This window comes from Macaca thibetana, chromosome 12 (assembly GCF_024542745.1).
Source record: "Macaca thibetana thibetana isolate TM-01 chromosome 12, ASM2454274v1, whole genome shotgun sequence".
Lineage (NCBI taxonomy): Eukaryota > Metazoa > Chordata > Mammalia > Primates > Cercopithecidae > Macaca > Macaca thibetana.
The window spans coordinates 86,532,338-86,557,918 of NC_065589.1; the positions used below are offsets into that span (position 1 = coordinate 86,532,338).

At 43.4% G+C, this 25,581-nt stretch overlaps 1 protein-coding gene across 3 annotated transcripts in view; it reads right to left on the reverse strand.

Moving 5' to 3' along the window:
- The window catches only part of GPD2 (glycerol-3-phosphate dehydrogenase 2), a 150,080-nt gene extending 129,559 nt beyond the window's left edge, over positions 1-20,521 (reverse strand). For 2 of the 3 annotated variants that reach the window (XM_050752474.1, XM_050752468.1), the window contains exon 1: positions 19,165-19,461. The gene's annotated coding sequence lies outside the window, so the exon portion shown is untranslated. Of the gene's footprint in view, positions 1-19,164; positions 19,462-19,878 lie in introns of those variants that run through there. The other variant, XM_050752469.1, reaches the window with a different exon arrangement.
- Between the last annotated feature and the right edge of the window lie 5,060 nt (positions 20,522-25,581).

Genomic DNA, 25,581 nt, shown 5'->3' on the forward strand with positions numbered 1-25,581 from the left:
CACAGGATGAAGTCTGCTTCCCATCTTAAATAACTACACGGACATTAGTTTTTTTCTGCACTCATCTACTACTTCATTAGAAAATTTTCCTGCACTTTTAAAAAAAAAGAAGTGAAAAAAAGAAAAAAAGACATATAAAATATAATTTAGATTTAACCAAACAAAGGCAACACGGAAATTCAAATATGCAGTGAGTTTTAATTTACTCAACAAACATTTGTGGGGCACCTACTGTATTAGACCATGGGCAAACAAAGATGAATCACTTACTGGTTTCTGCCTTTAAGAAACTAATAGCTTAGAGAGGAGCATTCTAACACAAACACAAATGATACAAATAAGAATAAGAGGCTAAGGGAGTACTTACCCCTGAAGGAAAGAGAAGGCAGGAAGCATCAGGGGAGGTTTCTATGGAAGGCAATATTTAACTTTAACGGTGAAGGTTTACTGTATCCAGAGCGACTATGAGCAAAGACATAATGGTATGAGAGAATATATCATTTTCAAGAACAAGAGGGTGTGGTCTGACTAGGGCAAAGGGTGGAATTAGTAATCATAAGTAAGGAGGTGATGAAACTCAATGGAGCAAGGCAGAAAAATCACTGGAAATCTTATATATGAGTTAAAGGAATTTGAACTTTGTCATTAGACAAAGGATTGTCCACAAAGGCTTTTAAGCGTATGTTTTGGCTACATACTGTGTTATAAGGACTGTGCTAGTCAATTTATATGTGTTACATTCATCTTCACAACATTCCTAGTAGGATTAGATAGAACCATGGTTGAACTTAAAAGACCATTCCCTCATTCCTAATTTTCCAGGGCAGTCTTGAGAGATAAACTAAAAGAATGTGAATCTGGGAGTAAGGAAATCAGAAGACTGGATTCAGGGCAGTCAGGAGACTGGATGCAACTCCTGAGAGCCCATACTAAGACAACGACAGTCATAACAGAGGGGACAGCACAAAGTCCAAATCCATTTTGGAGGGAGAGTTGCTAAGATGACTGCTCCCGGGGAGCGGCAGTCCCTAGTTCTTCAAACAGAAGACCCCTTTCTCTCCCCCAAGGGTTACACCACCATCCTGGCTCAGAAGAGGCCCTAAGAGCGCCTCATGATATTAGCCACCAAAAAGCAGCTGGTCGCCAAGAAGGCCTCTATACTCCAACTGGCCACTACGTCTTCAGGAGATGACCTGGGCTACAGACACTCTAAGAAAGCTTTTGCTCACCCCTGGCCACTACGCAACAGGAGCTGCCACATGGTCCCTACCCAATTTCCCCCAAGACATCACCCGGACTAACCCTAGCATGCTCCACAGCCCTCTTTTCCTCAGTCATCACCAGAACACCAATCTGCCCCACCTCTCATCTTCCCTATCCCCAGCAAACTCCATTATAGTCTCTTCTCTGAGTGTTCCTTTCACCAAACTAAAACTTGAAAACACAAAGAAAGTAAGATTTAACCTGAATTTCGGAGGCTGAGCCCTAATAACACTGTTTTCCCAGTATCCTATAAAGAGAAGCTTGGTTATATTTTCACTTTTTTTTTTTTCCCCATAGAGATAAAGTCTCACTATGTTGCCCTGGCTGGTCTAGAACTCCTGGCCTCAAGTAATCCTCCCATTTGGCGTACCAAAGCACTGAGATTACAGGCCTGAGACACCACACATGGCCCTATATTCTCATACTTAAGTCTAGTTTCAGCCAGTATAAAGGATGGCTATGGCAGTTGCTAACGTATCAAAATACCTCTCAACCGGTTGACAATTAGTTATGATCAAGAGATTAAAGAGTTAATATCTAGCTTCACAAAAGGCCCCCAGAATCCTGCTCCTGATGGAAGACCTACAACAGCAGGTTACCATTTCATACGAGCTGTTAAATACTTTGAGTAACAACTCTGTTCATATCCCCAAGATCCCCTAACCTAGAGGTGGATTATGTGTCTCTCCAGCTCACCTTCTAATTTCTCTTCAATCCTCTTTCAAAAGTCTTACCTGTCTGAAGTTTATGCCACTAGACTTTACCACCCATTATCCCTTCTCGCTGTCACCTACCCATCTACTGCTATTTCCCCTCATTTGCTGATGACCTTCACACCTATTTCCCTTTCCAAACTCATCCGTCTTCATCATTGCAGTTTTCTTTTTTTTTGTTTTTTGTTTTTGAGACAGTCTCGCTTTGTCGCCCAGGCGGCAGAGAAGTGGAGCGATCTTAGCTCACTGCAACCTCCATTTCCTGGGTTCAAGCGATTCTCCTGCCTCAGCCTCCCAAGTAGCTGGGATTACAGGTGCCCACCACCATGCCCAGCTAATTTTTGTATTTTTAGTAGAGACAGAGTTTCGCCGTGTTAGCCAGGCTGGTCTCAAACTCCTGACCTCAGGTGATCCACCCGCCTCAGCCTCCCAAAGTGCTGGGATTACAGGCCTGGCCATCATTGCTGTTTTCTACAACTACATGAAGGCTCCATCACCTCACCTCTGATGACCTTTGCTTTAACCCTACCTCATTATCATAACCTCTGAATTGGGCATCCTCACTATATCAACTCCGCAGACTCCAGCCTCAAGCACCCCACACTGTAAACACTACCTTCTCTTTCTTCAGTTTATCTATTGTAATCTGGAATTTCCATTCCACCGTCTTGGCATTATCTGGCCCTTCACTGACCCTACTATTTGCTTCACTATCAGTCACTTCTCCTGCTGCCTAGCTTAGAATAAATTAGGTCCATCATTGTAATTTCTCCCTTCCAAGCACCCTTAACTCCCTTGCTCCTCTCTTCATGCTTCATTCTAACTCGGCATATCCCCAAACCGGTTAAACCCAACTATCTGCCTGTTTCACATCTCCACCCAAACAGCTGAAGAAATCGCCTGGGAAAAAACACGTAACCACAACTGGTCTCAATTTAAATTCATAGCTGCAAATCAGTAATGTGCAATCCACACTGACCCACAATCATATTACATTTCCCCAGGATGTTTCAAAATAGCCATTTCCAATCTCTTTTCCCAAACCTGTTTCACCCCTCCACACCCCAAAATCATCACACTTCACTGGGAAAGTAGACGCAACTAGGTAAAAATTCCATCTTCCCACCACCCAAATGATGACTTATCCACCTCTGTACTCATTCTCTCTGCAGTCCTTCTTTTTACTAATAAAATGTGCCGGTTTCAAGTAAAGACCAACCATTCTATTTGTACACTAGATCCCCTTCCTTCACGGCTCTTCAAAAATTTTGCTCTTCAACAATTACCTATCACTCTCTCCTACCTTCATCAGCTCCTCTTCTCTACTTAATGATTTTGTCAGTATAGAAATTCACTGTATTATCCTCTAGTTCTAACAAACCCTCTCTTGACCAATATCGTCTTCCAAGAACTGTTCCACTTCTCTGCTTTCCTTCATAACAAAACTTCTTGAAAGAGTTGTCTATAAGCACTGTCTCCACTTCCACAATTCAATCCAATAAACTTTATCCCAGCCTCTCTTCTTAAACTGTATGTCAAATTGTCAAAATCACAAATTACCTCATTTCACCAAATGTAATCTCTATAATTAACATAGTAGAACCATCTCTTTTTTAATATGTTTTGAACTCTTAGCCTCAGAGACACCACGCTCTTCTGCTTTCGTTCCTATCCCACTGGCAACGCCTCCTCCTCTTCTATATAACAGTTGCTCAGTGGCCTGCTTCTCTCTATACACATTCTCTGTAGATAACTCCATCCAGTATCAAATATAACCTATATGCAAATAATTCCTAAGTCTGTATTCTCAGCCAAACTTCTCTCAGAATCTCCAAACCCCATTCACCCAATGGTCTGACATCTCCAAAGGAATAGCTAATAATCACTTCAAACTTAGCCAAAGCAGAACACTTTCTATCTTCCATCAAGTCTGCCTCTCTCCCAGCCCTCCCCTTCTCAGTAAGTGGGTCAGCTGCTCAAATAAAAAATGCAAGCCTTTGTTTTATTCTTTTTCCTTTCCTCCAAATAATCTAGCAGTCAAGTTCGCCCAACTAACTGTATCTCAAAATTATATCCTAAATCTATCCTATCCACTTCTTTCTATCCTTTTGCTCTTTGAGACAGAGTCTCTCTGTCACCCAGGTTGGAGTGCGGTGGCACGATCTCGGCTCACTGCAACCTCCACCTCCCAGGTTCAAGTGACTCTCTTCCCTCAACCTCCCTAGTAGCTGGGATTATATGCATGTGCTACCATGCCCGGCTAATTTTTTTTTTTTTTTTTTTTTATATTTTTAGTAGAGATGGAGTTTCGCCATGCTGGCCAGGTTGGTCTCAAACTCCCGGCCTCAAGTGATAACACCCCCCTCAGCCTCCCAAAGCGCTGGGATTACGGGCATAAGCCACCGCGCCCAGCCCACTTCTTTCTATCTTTAATACAATGGTTGTCCATCCAATAATAAGTTCTCAATAATAAGTTCTCAGTTCTCAAATGGACCAACCCCCACTTCCCATATTCTGTTTACTAGTAGCAGCCAGCATAGTCTTTGACAGCATGTATTCTCAATGGGAGCAATATCACTCACAGTTGCTTCTTGGCAAGTGAAAAAATGCTGCATATTATACAATTGTTTGTGGCCCTCCAAACCTCAACTCTACCCAACAAAATCTTCTTAGCATTTACACAATACTCTCTTGTTGGGGAGAAATTAAGCTTTTAATTAATTAATTTTAGTTTAACTTTTCTTCTTGGAAATGTACCATAAAAAAAATTAAGACTATTTTACGGTAAAACCACACAATTTCTCTTGCCTCCATATAATCCTCTAATTGTTTCTAGCACCCCAGAATGAAATCTAAACATCTCACCTTGGATTATAAAGACCTATAGGGTCCAGCCCTTGCTATTTTTTAAAGCTTCTCTTAAAACACTGCAGTAGGTTAAATAATGACGCCCACAACACATCTCATCCTAATCCCTGGAAACTGTGAATGTTAGGCCAAAAAAAATTTTTTTTTCACCAATGTGATTAAATTAACACCGAGGGAAAGGTTATTCTGAATTACCAGGGGGAGCCCTAAATGTAATCACTTTACATCCTTGTAAGAGGAAGACAGAGGGTGATTTGATACAGATGAGAACGCAATGATGTGACCACAGAAGTAGAGACAGGAATCACGCAGCCACAGCCAGGGAATGCCAGAAGCCACCAGAACATGAAGGAGTTAAGGAGTTAAGAACCAGATTCACTCCTCAGAAAGGAGCATATCCTGCTAACTCCTTGATTTTGGCACAATGAAACTGACTTCAGATTTCTGGCCTCCTGCATCAGGAGCGAATAAATTTCCATTGTTTTAAGCCACCAAGTTTGTGGTCATTTTGTGTCTGGAATTTGTGGGTTCTTGGTCTCACTGACTTCAAGAATGACGCGTGGACCCTCACAGTGAGTGTTACAGTTCTTAAAGATGATAGTCTGGAGTTTATCCCTTCAGATGTTCAGATGTGCCTGCAGTTTCTTCCTTCTGGTGGGTTCCTGGTCTCGCTGATACCAGCAGTGAAGCTGCTGACCTTCACAGTGAGTGTTACAGCGTAGACCGAAAGAGTGAGCAGCAGCAAGATTTATTGTAAAGAATAAAACAAACCTTCCTCAGCGTGAAAGGGGATCACAGCAAGTTGCCACTGGCTGCCTCCCACAGCCTGCTTTTATTCCCTTATCTGACCCCACCCACATCCTGTTGATTGGTCCATTTTACAGAGAGCTGATTGGTCCATTTTGACAGAGTCCTGATTTGTGCATTTACAATTCCTGAGCTAGACACAGAGTGCTGATTGGTGCGTTTACAATCCTTGAGCTAGACACAGAATGCTAGACAGAAAAGTTCTCCAAGTCCCCACTAGGTTAGCTAGATACAGAGTACTGATTGGTGTATTTACAGACCTTGAGCTAGACACAGAGTACTGATTGGTATAATTACAAACCCTGAGCTAGACACAAACTGCTGATTGGTGTGTTTATAATCCTTGGGCTAGACACAGAGTGCTAGACAGAAAAGTTCTCCAAGTCCTCACTAGGTTAGCTAGATACACAATACGGATTGGTGTATTTACAAACCTTGAGCTAGACAGGGTGCTGATTGGTGTATTTACAATCCCTTAGCTAGACATAAAGGTTCCCAAAAGTCCCCACTAGACCCAGGAACCCAGCTGGCTTCACCTAGTGGATCCTGCACCAGGGACCCAGGCGGAGCTGCCCGCCAGTCCCACCTTACACCGGCAGTCCTCAGCCCCTGGGCGGTCGATGGGACCAACTTCCATGGGACCAAGCACCGCAGCCCAGGGGGCGGCACTCGCGTGGGGAGGGTCAGGCGGTGAAGGAGCCTATGGCAGGGGCAGGGGCAGGGGCAGGGGCAGGGGCAGGGGCGGGGGGCGGGGAGGCTCGGGCATGGCGGGCTGCAGGTCCGGAGCCCTGCCCCGCAGGGAGGCAGCTGAGGCCCTGTGAGAATTCGAACACAGTGCCCGCGGGCCGGCACTTCTGGGGGACCCGGGGCACCCTGTGAAGCTACTGGCCCAGGTGCTAAGCCCCTCACTGCCGGGGGCTGGCGGCCCCGGCCAGCCGCTCTCAGTGCGGGGCCCACGGAGCCCACACCTACCCGGAACTCGCGCTGGCCTTGCACAGCCTGGGTTCCCGCCCGCGCCTCCACCTGCGCCTCTCCCTCCACACCTCCCCGCAAGCAGAGGCAGCCGGCTCCAGCCTTGCCCAGCTCAGAGAGGGGCTCCCACAGTGCAGCAGCGGGCTGAAGGGCTCCTCAAGCACGGCCAGAGTGGGGCCCAGGCCGAGGAGGCACTGAGAGCGAGAGACGGCCGCCAGCACGTTGTCACCTCTCAATTTGTTACAGCAGCCACAGGACACCAATACAAACACTTCTCACTCTTACCCACTAAGTTCCAGATTTATTTGCCTTCTGATGTCTGTCAAATCAGGATTATTATTACTGTTTTGGGGCCAGCTGCCTCTACCTGGAATGCTCTGCTCAACTTTGCATGGCAAGCTCCTTCCGGTCATTCACGACTCAGCTTAAATGTCAAGTCCTCAGAGGCCTTTCCAAATGATTCAAATCCAAAGTATTCATACAATTCTTACCTTGTCATATCTCTCCTTTATATAAGCATTATTATTTCTTTGTCCCCTACTAAAATGTAATTCTACAAAAGCAGAAACTGTGTGTGTTTTGTATATCACTATAATCTTATTTGTAGAAAAATTCCTGACAGGCCGGGCACAGTGGCTCACACCTGTAATCCCAGCACTGTGGGAGGCCAAGGCAGGTGGATCACAAGGTCAGGAGCTCAAGACCAGCCTGGCCAAGATGGTGAAACCCCGGCTCTACTAAAAATACAAAACAATTAGCTGGGTGTGGTGGCGGGTGCTTGTAATCCCAGGTACTTGGAAGGCTGAGGCAGAGAATTGCTTGTCCCTGGGAGGCAGAGGTTGCAGTGAGCCAAGATCGTGCCACTGCACTCCAGCCTAGGCAACAGAGCAACACTCAAAAAAAAAAAAAAAAAAAAAAAAAAGGAAAAATTACTGACACATATTAGGTGATTGATAGACCTAACAAACAAATGGATGGATGATGTAGGCAGTGAGAGAAAAGATGATGGCATTTGTCAATATGGAAAGGAATAGCATATGAAAGAAGGAAGAAATTATGGGTCCTGACCCAACTATGGGACATGTAAGTGGAAATGCCTGAGTTTAGCGAATAAGTCTGCCTAAGAATGTTGATTTGGGATTGAATGAAATCAGGGATATTGATGAACTTGGTGGAAAAAGCATCAACAGAGAAAAGAGAGTGAACTAAAGACAGACCCTGGGAATTCCAATATCAAGGCTCAAGGCAAAGAACCTGCAAAGAGATCCATAAGGAGTAATCCAAGAGAAGATGTCACAAAAGCCTAGTGAAAACTCAGTTTCACAGAAAAGAGAATGAGCAGAATCATGGCAATTTTAAGTAATAAAATCTCATTGATTGTCAGTCAAGAGGACACTCATAATCATAACAAGAGCAGATTTGGGCCAGGCTCACACCTGTAATCCCAGCACTTTGGGAGGTTAAGGAGGGAGTATCGCTTAAGCCCAGGAGTTCAAGACCAGCCTGGGCCACATGGCAAGGCTCCATCTCTATAAAAATGTTTAAAAATCAATAAGGTATGATGGCCTGAACCTGGGGTCCCAGCCACTCAGGAGGCTGATGTAGGAGGATCGCTTGAGCCCAGGAGTTCCAGGCTGCCATGAACTATGATGGTGCTACTGCACTTCAGCCTGAGTAACAGGGTGAGACCATGTCTCAGGAAAGAAAAAGACACAGAGTGATTCATCTGAGATAAAAGACAGATTCCAAAAGTTGTGGAGTGAATGGAAGGTGGGGAAGTAGAAAAATAAGGCACAAAAGGTACTTTAAGGAAGAAGAGCTTGAAGGAAAGGAGAAAGAGAGCATGTAGCAAGAAGGCAGAATGGGGCACAGGGGCAATGTTGGTTATTGGTCTTGCTTGTTTGTTTTTGTAATGGGAGAATCTTGAGCATTCTTGTAAATATTTGAAATGCATCTCAGCATCTCCAATACAAACAAACAAATAAATACAAAACAGGTAAGCATAGAAAAATTTCATAGAATAAGACATCTGAAGGGAATGGGGAATCCAGAGTATGGGGGAAAGCATCAACTTTGGATAACCACCTCTAAGTCAAGAATTAATGAGGGGTTGATGGATTCAGATATAGAAATGATGTGGAATGGAGAAAAATATTAAGATTTGACATGTTATTTCAATTCTCTCAGTATAATAGAAGGCAAGGGCCGGGGGCAGTGATTCATGCCTGTAATCCTAGCACTTTGGGAGGCCAAGGAAGGCAAATCATGAGTTCGAGACCAGCCTGGCCAACATGGTGAAACCTTGTCTCTACTAAAAATACAAAAATTAGCCAGGCGTGGTGGCACGTACCTGTAATCCCAGCTACTCTGGAGGCTGAGGTTTAAACCCAGGAGGCAGAGGTTGCAGTGAACCAAGATCATACCACTGCACTCCAGCCTGGGTGCCAGAGCCCGACTCCATCTTTAAAAAAAAAAAAAAAAAAAAAAAGACTGCAAGGACACTTAGGGGACAGCTAAGTCATTATCAAAAATGCATATTCTCTTCTTCCTGGACTTGTAGCTAGACTACATGTGCCAATCTCCCTTTCAGGTAAGTATCACTACACAACAGACTTCCAGCCAATGGTATATGAGCAGAACTAATGCATTCATTCAAGATTATGTGTTTAAGGCCAGGCACAGTAGCTCACACCTGTAATCCCAGCACTTGGAGTGGCTGAGGCGGGCGGATTGCCTGAGGTCCAGGAGTTCGAGACCAGCCTGGTCAACATGGCAAAACCCCATCTCTACTAAAAATACAACAATTAGCTGGGCGTAGTGGCGCAAGTCTGTAATCCCAGCTACTTGGGAGGCTGAGGCAGGAGAATCACTTGAGCCCACAAGGCAGAGGTTGCAGTGAGCCGAGATCGTGCCACTGCACTCCAGCCTGGGCGACAGAGCGAGACTCATCTCAAAAAAATAAGATTATGTGCTTAGAAAGTAGATACGCTTCTTGATTTTCCCTTTCACCATCCACTGGCTGGCTGTAGTTGAAAAGAAAGCCCTAAGGAACTGTTGAGTCATAAAATGGAAGAATCCAGAGTGCCTGAATCATTGAGAGGAAAGTGATCCACCAACAAAGACCATGATATAAGCAAAAATTAAACTTGTGCTTGAGCTTGTATCTATTTTCAGTTCTTTCCGTTATGACAGTTGAGCCTACCCTAACCACTAACCATCATCTTTTAATAAAGAAATGCATGGGTGACATAAAAGACTCAAAGAAAATGCTGAAAGTTTGAAAACAACTACAGCAAGAAATAGAAAAATGTATTACGCAGAAAAAGGTAAGAGAACTCTCTCATGACTAAGGCTGGAAAACATACATTTTTATACATCTCCAATACACACAATCATTTTCATTTTCACAATAACCATCAGAAACCCAAGTATAGGAGTGGAAAAGAAGACTGATAGCAAGTTGCACGTTGCTTCTACATCCATTAAGACTAAGAAAATTTTAACAATGTCGTGGATTCCTACAAGTCAAATCATAAGCAATGTCATTATAGGCATGCTGTGCTATGTATGCAACTATTTAAACAAGTTCAGCATCACTGGTGAAAACTAGTGAACTACAATGTAAAGAACTGGGAAGTGTTAGGTGTCAAATGGCAAAGTTCAATGCTTTGGGCAGTGGAATACAATGTAGCAAAAGCCAGGAAATACATTACAGAAATAGGAATAGGATTATCTCTCCATTCTATTGTTTTTAAAACAGTTCTTAAGGCAGTTTCTGCCATACCAGAAAATAACTACATGCGTGGCTTTGTAAGTCCCTTAACTTCTCTGTGCCTGTTTGCTCCCTGATATGACAGGGTTCAGTGTTGATACATTTAAAAATGTAAACAAAGTACTCAGCACAGTGCCTAGAAAATGGCAACTGCTTAATAAATACTTGTCATTGCTATTTATTATTAATAAGAAAAAGACCAGGTTAGGTTAAATTGCTAAACTCGTTCCTATTTTAAAATTCTGTGAATCTGGCCAGGCACAGGGGCTCATGCCTGTAATCCCAGCACTTCTGAGGCAAAGGCAGGAGGATTGCTTGAGACCAGGAGTTCAAGACCAGCCTGGGCAACATAGTGAGACACTGTCTCTAATAAATATTTTTTAATTAGCCAGGCATGGTGGCACACACCTGTCACTCTAGTTACTCAAGAGGTTAAGGCGGAAGAATCGCATGAGGCAGTTCAAAGCTGCAGTGAGCTGTAAATGTGCCACTGCACTCCTGCCTGGGCAGCAGAGCAAGATTCTGTCTTTAAAAATAATAATAAATAAAATTATGTTAGTGTTTGTGTGTGTGTATGTGTGTGTATTTGTTTTTGAGACAGTCTTGTTCTGTTGCCCAGGCTGGAGTGCAATGGCACGGTCTCAGCTCACTGCAAACTCCACCTCCCAAGTTCAAGCGATTTTTGTGTCTCAGTCTCCTGAGTAGCTAGGAATACAGGCACCCGCCACCACACCTATTTTGGTATTTCTAGTAGAGACAGGGTTTTGCCATGTTGGCCAGGCTGGTATCAAACTCCTGGGCTCAAGCAATCCACCTGCCTTGGCCTCCCAAAGTGCTGGGATTACAGGCATAAGCCACTGCCCCCCGCAGTATCTATATTTTTTAGATAAGTATCCCAGCTACTTAATGGTGGGTGGGGATGGGGAAAAGGGGTTAATACTAGCAAACATAATGAAAGAAAAAAGTGAAAATATACTCGTTCTGATAGGTCCTATGAGCATAATCCTGAAGAGAGATAAAAGAATGTGGCAGCCTCTAGATGTGAATGCTATACCTGGAGAGGCTGAGAGCAAAGAAACCCTAAACTCCAGGAAATAAAAGGAAAATCTAGGCCAGGGTCCAGAGGCAAACAGAACCCAGTGGCCAGGACTGGCTTCCTTTTAGGTAGGACAAGAGAAATAAACATTTCATGCTCTCTATGGATTTCAAATTCATCCAATCCAGCCACCTTATTTGACAGAGGAGAAAAGTGAAAGGTCCAGACGCTAACCAAAGCCACACTGGAGTGGCTATAATGTAGCTGCAGGGATGCTCAGAAGTAGGCACTGCCCACCTTTGACTTAGCCTACATACATGGTCCCCAAGGCGTTGTCCCCATAGAATCCAACACCTTTGATAAAGGTGACAAAATAATTTTTATAAGTCATCTTGTTAGGAATTCATTTTCTAGATTGTTAAGAGATTGGATTAGGTGGGTAAGTGGGGGAAGGGAGAAATTGGTGAAAAGAAGGAAGCTCTGGTGTCCTGACAGGGGTGCTGAGTCCTCAGTGGACATTAAGTGGCCTCCTTATTTGTAGATTCCTCCACTGATTTTCTTCAAGGATTCCTTTTATAATGTCATTTCGCCCCTTCCCTCTCTTAAATATCCTTAAGATATTAAACCTCTCAGCACCTTAAGAGAGGGAAAAATTTTTTGAAATAAAAATAAAAAGATTAAAACTGCCAAATGTGTAGGGAGGGAGATGCCTAAAAAACATACAGTGTAAAGTATCCAGTTGAATAGATTACCTGAAATACACCTGCCTGTGTGGTATCTGGTGTCCAATTACACCCAATACACTCTTATCACTTATTGCTTGAATTAGGGTCTGACTGAATTATGGGGCAACCATTCATGAACAACTACTTACTAGGTGTCACCCACATGAAAGGCACTTGGATTAGGCATGTGAGGTCTATAAAATTGTGTAAGATCCAGCATGATCTTCCATAGGAAAGGAAATTATGCATGTCTGTAAATAATTACAGGAGACAAGCATCTATAAGGGAATTATGAGTAGCATAAAAAGAGTAGCTGAAGGGTTTAGAAAATATACAAGACATTTCTGACTGGGGCTGTGAGGGAAAATGTCATAAAAATTAGTAGCCAGGGGTCAGGGCACTCAAGGTTTGTTAGGATTTCAAAAAGTGAATTAAAAGGAAGAACATCAGAATAGGGACAGCGTAGGAATATATATTTAGGGAATTCCAACTAGCCCAATGTGACTGGATCATAGAGAAGATAAGGACAGCACCTTAATATTAGGGTGAGAATGGAGGAGTCCTTGAATTAATTCCAAGACAAATATTTAGAACTTGATCAAACAGAGCAGAGTAACCCATGGAACGGTGGATCAGAGAGAGTGACATGATCAAAGGAGTTTGGGCATTACCACAATGAAACAAAACATCCTTTCTTTTTATTGTTTTTTATTATTTATCTATTCATCTATCTTTTTGAGACAGGGTCTTGCTCTGTTACCTAAGTTGGAGTGCAGTGGTGCAATCATGGCTCACTGCAGCCTCAGCCTCCTAGGCTCAAGGGATCCTCCCACCTCAGCCTCCTAAGTAGGAGGCACGCACCACCAGACGCAGCTTATTTTTTATGTTTTGTAGAGACAGTGTCTCACATGTCGCCCAGGCTGGTATCAAACTCCTGGGCTCAAGCGATCCTCCTACCTTGGCCTCCCGAAGTGCTGGGATTACAGGCATGAGCCACCACTTAGCCAATATCCTTTCTTTTATTCAGTTAAAATTAAAAGAAAGCAACTTTTGAGAACCTAGTACTCTGAACTGTATTATTTTCATCACTTTTGAAGTACACTTAGAAGCTTATTTTATGTTTTCTTGGAATCTTGACCAAAGTTTTCCTAACAAGTTTACCTTGAACATAAACTTTTGTTCCATAAACGTGTCTAGCTATCTAAAGTTTCTGCTTGGCCTTGGTGGTCATCGGCAGATACAAGTAGCAAAGCATTCTAAGCATGTCACCCCATTGTTACCAAGTAATACTCAGAGGTTATCTCATTTGACAGTAGCAGCTTCTAGAAATCTCGATTTCAGAAAACAATATGTCTGTCATAGTTTGTGGGGTTTGTTTTTCCCCCTATATTAAAACCTTTTATAGAAGGACATATGTGGACAATCCAGCATGAGATTCCACAGAGGACATTTCAGTATTCAAAAAATATAAGGCTTGAAAAATCTAAATCAGTCATTGTTCTAAAGTACCCAGACTTTGACAGTATCTCACTGTCAAAAATATAGTACATGAATAATTATTTCATTTGAATAATTAAAAGATGTCCCCAAATAATGTCTTTAAGTTTTGCCAATACATATATAAAGAAAAATTATTCCTCTAGTCACAATACTTCTGACACCAAATGTATGGGTTTTCCACACCAAGAAACTCTCTATCTAGGGACACCAACTGAATGTTCTACAATTTAATTTAGTCTGACACTAACTGCCCAGAGTTTATGCAGACACCACAGGGTAAGGGCTCAGTCCCATGAGACTGCCCTCCACTTCAGATGCCAGTCAAAAATAGTGGGCCCCGGGATATCCACACTTCTGTTAAACTTAGCTACAAATCAGGGGTTCCTACAACCCCATCCTCAGATTTGATAATTTGCTATAATGGATAACAGAACTTTACTTACTTTTTTTATTTCTCTTTTTTTTTTTTTTTTTGAAACAAGGTCTCGCTCTGTCACTCAGGCTGGAGCATAGTGGCACTAACGCAGCTCACTGTAGCCTTGACCTCCTGGCCCCAAGAGATCCTCTTGCCTCAGCCTCCAGAGTAGTGAAGACTACAAGCATGGACCACCACGCCTAACTAGTTTTTTGTTGTTGTTGTTGTTTTTTAATTTTTGTAGAGACAGGGTCTCTCCACATGGCCCAGGCTGATCTCAAACACCTGGGCTCAAGTTATCCTTCTGTCTTGGCCTTCCAAAGTGCTGGGCTTACAGGTGTGAGCCACCACAATGGGCCTGCTTATGTATACCAGTTTATTACAAAAGGTATTATAAAAGACACAAATCAATAGCCAGATGAAGAGGTACACAGGGCAAGAAATGGGAGAAGGGGTGCCCTCTCTGGGCATGCCTTCCTTCCAGCACCTCCATGTATTCACCAACTCAGAAGCTTTCCAAAATTTAAGGTTTTTATGAAGGCTCCGTGATATGGGCGTGATTGATTAAATCATTATCCACTGGTGACTGACTGATTTCCAGCCACTCTCCCCTCCCCAGAGGTCTGGAGTGAAGCTGAAATTCTAACCCTCTAATTACATAGTTGGTTCCTCTGGCACCAGCTCCCATCCCCATCCTGAAGCTATCTACGGTTCTACCAAGAGTCACCTGTCATCTCAGCAGTGTAGAAAAAGACACTCATCATTCCAGAGGTTCCAAGGGTCTTAAAAGTTCGTTAGTCAGAACAGGGGACAAGTATCTTTCTTACTATATCACAATACGTCACAATACATTTGTACTTGAGAAGGAGAGACATCTATTAACCAATTTTTCCCACTAATTTTGTGAACTAATTGAACCAAAGCCTGACCTAAATAAATCATAAATCGTGTTTTTGCTGCATAAATCAGAAATCTGGTTTTGAAAGAACATAAAATTCTCAACTGAAAAATAGGAAATAAGAGCACAGATATGATATAGGAAGAAATACACAACCCAAAGAACTAGTAAGAGCCTCTAACAAAAGATCAAAATCCTGGAACACAAGCCAAAGGAAACAAACAAACAAACTTGGTCACATTCACGTCAGGACACAAATTAGAATTCTGGATGCATTCTGACCACAATCATTATCTAAACATTCTCAGGTATTCAAAGCATCAACATCTCTTCCTTTCTTTTTCTTAAATGTTCCTGAGATCAATCCCTGGTTATATATTACAGGAAGAAGTCTATTCTAAAATTGTTAGAGATTTCCTGGCTTGCAGCCACATTGGCCGTTGTCTTTCTCACTTGGAGTTGAGTTTGATCACATCTTCCTCTTACATTTCTTTCACACATCATGTCAACAATTCTAAAACAAAGAAAAGTAAAGCACACTTTATTAGTTTCTTCTTGCCCTAACATACCACTTCTAAGTTTTCTTACCTCAAAAGTCTTAAGACATGATGGAATTATTTAAGTATTTTGATGAGCAACTAAAACTTACTTAATAATATCTTCTTAGTTTAGTTCCATTCAGCTCTTCTCTATCTCCCAAGAAACAATTTTTGCATTTGGCAGGTTGAGAGGCATTTCAACCCTGATGATTAATAATTTTCTCCTTATACTCCAGGTAAAAAATATATAAAATACACCCCATTGTCAAAACTGAATAGAGTAACTGGCAGGCCATCTGACACTTTTATTTTATTTATTTATGTATTTATTTACTTACTTACTTATTTGAGACACAGTCTCCTTCTGTCACCCAGGCTGGAGTGCAATGACACAATCTTGACTCACTGCAACCTCTGCCTCCTGGGTTCAAGCAATTCTCCTGCCTCAGCCTTCCAAGTAGCTGGGATTACAGGTGCCCACCATCATGCCCAGCTAATTTTTGTATGTTTAGTAGAGACGGGGTTTTGCCATGTTGGCCAGGCTGATCTCAAACCCCTGACCTCAGGTGATCCACCTGCCCAGGCCTCCCATCCCAAAGTGCTGGGATGAGCCATCGTGCCTGCCTGTTTTTTTTTTTTTTTTTTTTTTTTTTTTTTTTTTTTTTTTTTTTTTTTTTTGAGACAGTCTCAAGCAATTCTCAAGTTTTGACCTCCTGAGTAGCTGAGACTACAGGCACAGGCCACCATGCCTGACTAATTTTTGTATTTTTTGTAAATATGGGGTTTCCATGTTGTCCACGCTGGTCTCAAAACTCTTGGGCTCAAGCGATCCACCTGCCTTGGCCTCCCAAAGCAAAGTGCTGGGATTACAAGCGTGATCCACTGCACGTGACCTATCTGACACATTTTTAAGCAAGTGTGTTAAAGGTGACAAGAATGAAGAGTTACCATTTTAACGCCAACCCTGAGCTTTAAACTTCACAGATATAGTGACAAGTATTCATTTCTTGCATATGCAAAATTTTACTGAAGATTTCCCATATAATTTTCAACAGAAAGATCATTTTTAGAAGTACACGATTATGTTGGCTTTTTCATACAATGAGTACACAATAGCAAACATCCCTGAAACAAAGATGATCTTTTCTATCATCTTCAGGAAATAAGTCCCTCTGTTACTGAAGTGACATTCTCTTCGGCAGGAAGCTGTCTCCAACTACTTGAGCCAATATTAACCTTTTCCTTCATAATCACAATAGTTCTGGCCAATATCCTACCACTGGAAAAATGATTGTACAAGGTCTTATGTTGGTCTCCAATTGTGTTCCATCTATGTTTTACCTTGTTAAACAACTGTAAGCTTTTCAAAAGAGGGTAACTTTTTTTTTTAATCTAGCACTTATTACAATATAATGCTGCACAAGAATACAGAAAATTTCATTTAAGAAGACTAGTGTTCATATATTTGATTTCTAGTCCTCTTTCTGAAGTGTTGTTTCTGCACTTAGTTTCGCCCCACGAGTCCAGGTGTTGACAAACAGAAAGAATCAAGTTTTGGAAAACCTAAACAGAAACATCATCACATTAAAAAAATAAAACTGAGAAATTAGATACTGATCTGAAAATTGCTTCCCTTCTCTAATAACCATAGCTACCACTAACTCACCTCTCCTCTCCCCAGCCCAACACACTAAACTAACCGAAAAAAATATACGAATAATTCATGCACAACATGCAAGAATTCTTTGCCCAAATTTTCAAGCTAACTATATTCTTTGCCCATATTTTCCTATTTGAGTATAAGAAGGAAAAATACAGGATGGAAGCTAGTCTTTTGAAGTCTACCACTTGCCAGGTACATTGCCAGCACTTGCACACATGTCATTGCATTTAGTATCCATATTTTGCCAATGAGACAATTGAGGCTGAGTTTTAAAAGATGACCTAAGGCCAAAGTCTCTGGCTCCCTGCTCCGCAACCACCCTCAGCTAGAGTTTGTTCCACAGTTCAGTTGCTCATTGAGAAAACATTTATTGAGGGCGTATTACAAGCTAGTCACCCCTCTAGGCATTAGAGGTCACTCATTGAGAAAACATTTATTGAGGGTGTATTACAAGCTAGTCACCACTCCAGGCATTAGAGTTTTGAAAGTATGCAAGACAGGACAAGCCCTACTACTCTCATAGAACTTACATGCTAGAGAGGAAAGAAAACAACCAAACAGAGTAAGTTCAGAGTTGTAATAGTTTACCAACACGAGTTACGCACAATCATCATCAAATCTTTTAAAATATCTACAATAAGATTACTTACAACAAACTAAAGGGGGTAGTAATATTCACTAACAATTGGTAACACTGTGGCCCTTTTGTCAATTCCTGAACCAAGCCATTGCATCTTTGAATGAATCACAAGGGAGAGAGAAAGAAGCAGAGCTCTAATGCTGCTTAGAATTTCTTTATAAAATAAAATGACTCTGTGAGCTATGAGAATGGACTGTTGCAATGAATCCAGTGTTGGTTCTCAAACCCAAAACCCCATATTTATCCATTTATTCATTAAAATATTGCTGTATTAGAAGAGTTGATTTGTAAAAGTCAAGGAAGTATTGTAATTTGACATAACGCCCCTGTGAGAAACAGAGGGGGGTTTCAACATCCACATCACAAGGTTCCCCAGGCTGCACACGGTCTCCATTGGGCAATGGCATCCTGCTGTCATGTGCTGGGCCAGCAAGAACTGTAGGACTGGGACTAGAGTGGTCAGTAGCTACCAAGAAGTGCCTGGGCCCAGTGTGACAGCTGCCAACACCCTCCACACGCCAAAAACAAACTTCACACCTCTTTAAACTTGGAACACGTGCAAAATACTAACAGTTTTGTTTTAGCAATAAAGACTCCCTGTCACTTACTAACTTCCTCCCCTCACCTATTTATACAAGTATAAGTTGACTAGCTGCTATTTCTATAGCTGCCTCCTATGATATTTATAATGTGTTGTGTGATTTGGGTTGCCCATGTCACTAACACTTTGCGAGAATTTGTGTTTGTAAATTACTCTGGAACTCTTCTGAGAGTGAATATTCCACTGCACAAGGTGGAAGCCAGACTAGAGACCATCTGCTAAGAGCAGCACTTCATTCACCCAGCTACACCTTCCTGCCAAAGCACTCTTTGCAAATCTATTTTTGCTGGTAGAAGTTACGTGGGGAGTGGAGGCTGTTTTAAGTTATCAGTGTGCACCTTCCATTTCCTCCTAGGACAGTCACACGCCAGGCGCTGAGTTTCTCAAAGAAGCCTCAGCCCCCGTCCAGACTCGTTCTCACTCTTGCTTCGGAAGGGAGCAACAATCCTTATCAGACTAGCCCCATCTACAAGCTAAAAGTTTGCATAAACTTTCAATGGGGTACCAACCCTCGCCCCAAAAGTCCTGCCACTGTACTGTTTTACAACTGCCGCCTCCCAAATATAAACAACGAAACCCTAGAGAAAAGCGAGTCCATCTTCTGCTGATGGGAAGAAATTCTAAATCTTTCCCGTTTCCCGCCACCACCTACCGCAACACTGGAGTCCCAGAACACTGGCCCGGGTCAGAAAGGGAGCACTCCCCCCTAGAATCCTAAGGGCGGGGGAAGGGGTCTCCCAGGAAGCACACACCTGAGATAGATCCTCACGCGCGAGGGGCCAGCGGGCAGGGGCACCCAGTTCCTCCAGCCAGTGTGGAGTCGGCCTCCCCCCGGAATCAGAGCCTCGGCCCGGGTGCTAGCAGCGCGGCGCGCGGGGCTGTCACTCGAGGCGGGCTGGGCGGGTGTAACTCGAGCGCCGGGCCGGCCGCGCCCCCGCCTTCCCACTTCCCGACTTCCTCCTCCCGCTCCCGCGCCTGCTCCCTCCCGGAGGGCTGACCCGGGCGGCGAGGCCGCCACCTCCAGCCCGGATACCTCGGGCCCAGGCTCCTCCGGCCCAGCGGGGAAACGCGGAAGTGGGGGCAGGAACCGGGGCCGGGGTTGGCTGGGGTGTGGGAGGGAAAAGCGCTGCGAAGAGCGGGCGGCGAGCGAGGAGGTCTCCGCGGCCCAATGAACGTGACTAGACGGGGACGCGGCTCCCGCCGCCGGGTGGGGTCGCGCAGCGCCACACGCAAGGGCCCTCGCCCGCGGCTGCAGTTCCTGCTTTGTGCCTCGGTGGTGCCGGACTCCAGACCTCCGCCCCGCCTTGCCAGCGGGCTGGCGGACTGGAAAGCCTGAGCTAGGCCAGGCTGGGGAAGACGGTGGCGGTGTCCGATTTCCTGTGCCCTCGCCCATGCGGGCTGCCCTGGCCATCTGCCTGGGGGAGGGGAGACACTCGCCGGCCGGCAGGCTGGCGGGGCTGACTTACCTGACGACTTCTCGTTGTCCGCCCCTGGATCTGGCTTCTCCTACTCTGCACCTCCCGGCCGGCCGGCTTCCCTAGGCCTACGGACGCGTCCAGGAGGCGGGCGACCCTGCGACCCCGCCGTCAGAACCCAGACTCTCGCCCGGCTCCCCCGGCGGGCTCAAGCCGCGCCAGGCCTCCTGGCTCCCCCCCTGAATGTCAGCGCAGGGACCCGCAGGGAAGTCCAAGCCCAAGCTCCAGGGGGTGGAATGCTGAGCACAGGTTCCCCAGGCCCAGCCTCATACAGGTGGGGGGAGGCGGAGAGCCCCGGCAGTCGAACAGCAGGCTTCCCACTTGCAACCCCCCCAACCCCCCCAAAAAACACACGACCCTGCCCACTGAGCATGCCCAGCTCACTTGTTGGAACTACTAGGGCTAGACAAGCCCAAGGGGACCTAAGGAAGGCGGAGTTGGGGCTCAAATGGACCCCACTTCTTTAAGAGCTTTGCTCCGAAGACCTCTGGGTGCTGTACTAATAACCTTTCTATCGTGGTATTGGAAAATATCCAGGAGATGGACGGAAATGCCTTTCCAAAAGAAGGAAGAAAATTAGTGTGAACCAAAAACGCAGTGGTATTTTTTTTTAATAAAGTATTAAGTCACTCATTTAATGTCCTTAAATACCACAGAACTCCTATAGTTGACCCAGAGGAATGCACTTATTTATTAAGCCTCAAACTCAGTAACTTGAGGGAACCATCCATAGTCCACAGAGGAGCAATGATTCTCACCCTTGGACACATTAAAATTGGGGGGAGGGGGCGGGGAGGGGTGAAATGCCAGATTTTCATCCCCAAGTCCAATGAATCGGTCTGGACGTGGGATCTGCAAGTCCTTGTATTTCAAAACCGGGTCTAAAAGTGTAGTCACTGGAGCCCGCAGCATCAGCATCACCTGAGAACTTGATAGAAACTGTACTCCAGTGACCTGATTCATAGACTCTGGGGCTGGGGCTGAGCTACCCAGATTTTACAAGCCCTTCAAGTAGTTCTGGTGCACACTAAAGTTTGAGAACCATGGTTTAAAAGCTCCCCCCAGTTGAATCTAATGAGCAACCAGAGAAAAGAAATTGTAATTGAGAAAAGAAAAATAGTTCAGAGCATTTGAGCAATGTGAGGTATGCAAAATTTATCAGGCCCAGAGAGACTTGAGTATGGGACATAGGTTGCACCCCTACACTCATGCTCAGGGGCGATTGTTTAAAGGCATTTTGTTCATGACTAACTGCCCAACCATATCTTCATGTTCCTGGAATTTGTGATACGAAGAACAATCTATAGGCAATCAATAGTTTATGTGTTTTTATGTAAATTATTGGTAAACAACTTGGAAACCGCCTCTTCTTTTCCTTTAAAAACTTTATTGTAGCCGGGTGGGCGCGGTGGCACACGCCTATAATCTCAGCACTTTGGGAGTATGACGTGGGCAGATCAAGAGGTCAGGAATTCGAGAACAGCCCAACCAACATGGTGAAACCCCATCTCTACTAAAAATACAAAAATTAGCCGGGCATGGTGGCGAATGCCTGTAATCCCAGCTCCTCAGGAAGCTGAGGCGGGAGAATCACTTGAATCTGGGAGGCGAAGGTTATAGTGAGCTGATATGGCACCACTGAACTCCAGCCTGGGTGACAGAGTGAGACTCCGTCTCAAAAATAAATAAATAAAACTTACTTGTAACTGGGCAACATTGTGAGACTGGTTATATCAAGTTGCCTCAGTTTTTTTTTCTTTAGTTTGACAAATCAAACCAATATTTTTATCATTTTTTCTTCAAACCCTAATCATTTATCTAGAAATGCAACATGTTACCCAGAAAAGGAATAATCTGGTTGAATTGGGTGCCAGTCCTGGATTTCTTTCCCACTGATTATCCCAGATCAGTTCAGTGCTTGGGAAATGGGACCATCAGTTACTCACTTTTGTACTCTAGTGCCTAGCACAGTGCCTGAATATAACTGATGTTTACGTGTTTCTTGATTTGAAATGAATGCTTAGGTAAGCGATCTGGTCCAATCCATGCGATGTCACCTGATTATTTTCCCCACTAGTCCCACTGACACTGCTAGCTAGTGTAACCACCTGAGGAGTTCATCTTGCCCGCTGCCTAGACAGAGCCGATTCATCAAGACAAGGGAATTGCAAGAGTAATTCACGCAAAGCCAGCTGTGCAGGAGATCAGTTTTATTATTACTCAAATCAGACTCCTGAGCATTCATGGAGCAGATTTTTTAAGGACAACTTGGTGGGCTGGGGGAAGCCAATGAGCCAGGAGTGCTGATTGGTCAGGAATGAAATCATAGGGAGTTGGAGCTGTCTTTTTGCACTAAGTCAGTTCCTGGGTGGAGGGCCACAAGATCAGAGGAGTCAGTTTATTGATCTAGGTGGTACCAGCTTATCTGTCAAGTGCAGGGTCTGCAAAATATCTCAAGCACTGATCTTAGAAGCAGTTTAGGGAGGGTCAGAATGACTCCTAAACCATAGTTTCTAATCTTTTGTGGCTGTTAGTCCTACAAAGGCAATCTAGTCCCCAGACAAGAGGGAGGTCTGCTTTGGGAAAGGGCTGTTACCATCTTTGTTAAAACTGTAAACTGTAAACTAAGTTTCTCCCAAAGTTAGTTCAGCCTACGCCCAGGAATGAACAAGGACCGTTTGTAGGTTAGAAGCAAGATGGAGTCAGTTAAGTCAGATCTCTTTCACTGTCTAGGTCATAATTTTGCAAAGGCGGCTTCACTAACAAGCCAAGAACTGATGTAAGATTCAGTTCTTATATCAATAACCCATGACCATCAGCCCCTGAGTCTGATTTGGATACAGGAGGAGGTAGAGAATAGGAGGTAGGACATAGTTGGAGATAGAGAAAAGTCAGGAGCATTGGACATGATTCCTCTTGCCAAATTTGGGGCCCAGAGCAACCAAAGGACAGCAGAAGGATGTTGGCATCTGGTGGGATTCAGAAAGGACGCAGAAGGAAAAAGGTGTGCATGGAAGTCGGGTCAAGGGGCACAGACAAGGAAGGAAGCTTCACCTGATCAGCACACAATTTACTCTGAATCTTCTTTTTCAAGACCGTGTACCTCTGCTCTATAGTTCCCACTCCCCCACTCTTCACACACATCTAATCTCAACTATTGACTTGAATAAAATAAATAGGAAACTGTTGTATAGTAGATAATTTTCTCCAATAAAACATTGCTGACTTGCAATTAGAGCATAAGTTATTTAGAGCATATTTTCAAAGTTGTTAATTCTTAAAAATGCACAGCCCTAAAAAAGAACAAAATCACTTTGCAGCAACATGGATGCAGCTGCAGCAACATGGATGCAGCTGCAGGCTGTTATCCCACGCAAACAAATGTAGGAACAGAAAACCAAGTATCACATGTTCTCACTTGTAAGTGTGAGCTAAATCATGGTTTCACTCAGACATAAAGATGGGAACAATAGGCACTGGGGAATCCAAAAGGAGGGAGGGGTACAGGGGCTGAAAAACTTCCTATTGGGTACTACATTCAGTATGTGGATGATGGAATCAATAGAAGCCCAAATCTCAGCACCACACAATTTACCCTTGAAACAAACCTGCACATGTAGCCCCCGAATCTAAAATAAAAATGGAAATTTAAAAAAAATTTTAATGAACATTAATTTCAAAATGTAGAGGTTTATGATCATTATTTTAAGATTTTACAGACACTGGCCGGGCACGTTAGCTCACGCCTGTAATCCCAGCACTTTGGCAGGCCAAGGCAGGAGGATCACCTGAGGTCAGGAGTTCAAGACCAGCCTGGCCAACATGGTGAAACCTCGTCTCTACTAAAAAATACAAAAACTAGCCAGGTCTGGTGGAACACGCCTGTAGTCCCAGCTACTTGGGAGGCTGAGATGGGAGAATTGCTTGAACCCGGGAGGCAGAGGTTGCAGTGAGCTGAGATCACGCCACTGCACTCCAGTCTGGGCGACAGGGCGAGACTCTATCTTGAAAAGAAAAGGAAAATAAAAAGATTTCACAGACACTTATAAAATAAAATACTACGCCCTATTTGTTCCATGAATCTTTTCTGAAGAGAATAAAATATAAAAACAAATTTTTATTTCTTGCCTAATACATAGCACTTTAAAGCCTTTTTTGACAATTCTTTTTATGAGTATCTAAGTAGCTTTCTGCCTCCCTATCTCTAGCCCTCTGTCTTGCTCCTAACATAACAAGAATTCCACTGAAAGGGTTTGATTGCTGATTAGAGTATCTAACAGGAACACAATTTCCTATATGCCTAAGCATTTTCTTTTCATTATTAAGATACTTTCATGGGGAAGTGGGAGATAATCATTAATCTCGGAATTGCTCTCAATAATTACTATGCTAGCTCCACAGACAATATTAAAAAAAACAAAAACCTTCCCTTCTCAACAAACACTTGCTACTGCTTCTTTTTTGCTTATAGTATTAAAACCAAATGAAACAAATAAACTGATTTAAAACTAAAAGTGTAGGAAGACTAAGTAGGGGTATGAGAAAGGAAACAATGACCATAACCAAATTTTATAACACGAAGTAATTATTTCAGCAGAAGGCAATCTAGTGAAGACCAAGACCTCAGGGAAGTGAGAGTCGTAAGTGTTTCTCTTCTTCCCCATAAACATGACTCAGCATTTGGAATGAAACTATGTTTACTGTCTTTCAGATTTCTGGTGTCAAATACCTTTGGTGCCACCTAACTCCTTTCTCCTGTGCCTAAGAAAACTCAAGCACAGTCATGGGTTTTCATCCTCATATGGCCACAAAAATCTGAAAAGCTTTTCCTTTTTCACCCATTCGTGTCTTACAGAAGCCTAAGTTGGTACACCATTCATTTACCTTGTTTTTGTAGTGTTGTCAGATGAATTTAGGTTGTCACCTATATCCTAGTGTAACAAAATGAGCAAGAAGTTTTTTCCCTCCCAGACTTGGAGAGCAGGCTACCTGCTACTAAGACATCTTAAACGCAGCTTCTGGGATTGACCTTTTCCCACTATGTGGGCACCTTCCAATGATGAGTCTACCATGTACTTTTAATGACCACCACATGTCTAGAGCCAACTGTTTTAGTCTTTGCCCATTTCTAGAGAAAAACAAATTTTCCCCATAGCCAGGTAAGTGTTCATTGGTTACCAAAGCTCGAAGTAAAATGTATGGAATACTAGAATTGAACAGGACTATAAATGTTAACCCCACACTTTCATTTTATAAAAAACGAAACCAAAGCTCAGCGGTATTACAATATTAGCTAAACACGGAGCCAAGACTAAAATGAGAAACTGCTTGGTATAGACCTCAAGTCATATCTTACAAGTTCTTCAATCATGGTCTTGTCCTCTAGCTTTCCAAAACGTCAGTATCCTTATCAGTGAAGGATGTTAATATCAAACATTCATATAGTGTTTACTTTATCTCAGGCACTACTCTTCACAAAGTGATATAATCTTTAATCCTCAGCATAACTATACAAGTATTTCATTTTTCTGGGTTTTTTTCTTTTGTTTCATTCCACCAAATGGGGAAATTAAGGTAAAAAATTGTTAAGTAATATGCTGAAGACAACACACCTAGCAGATGGCCAAACCGGGATTGAGTGGGATAATATATGTAAAATGCCTGGTATATAAGTTGCCAATAGAACTATTACCA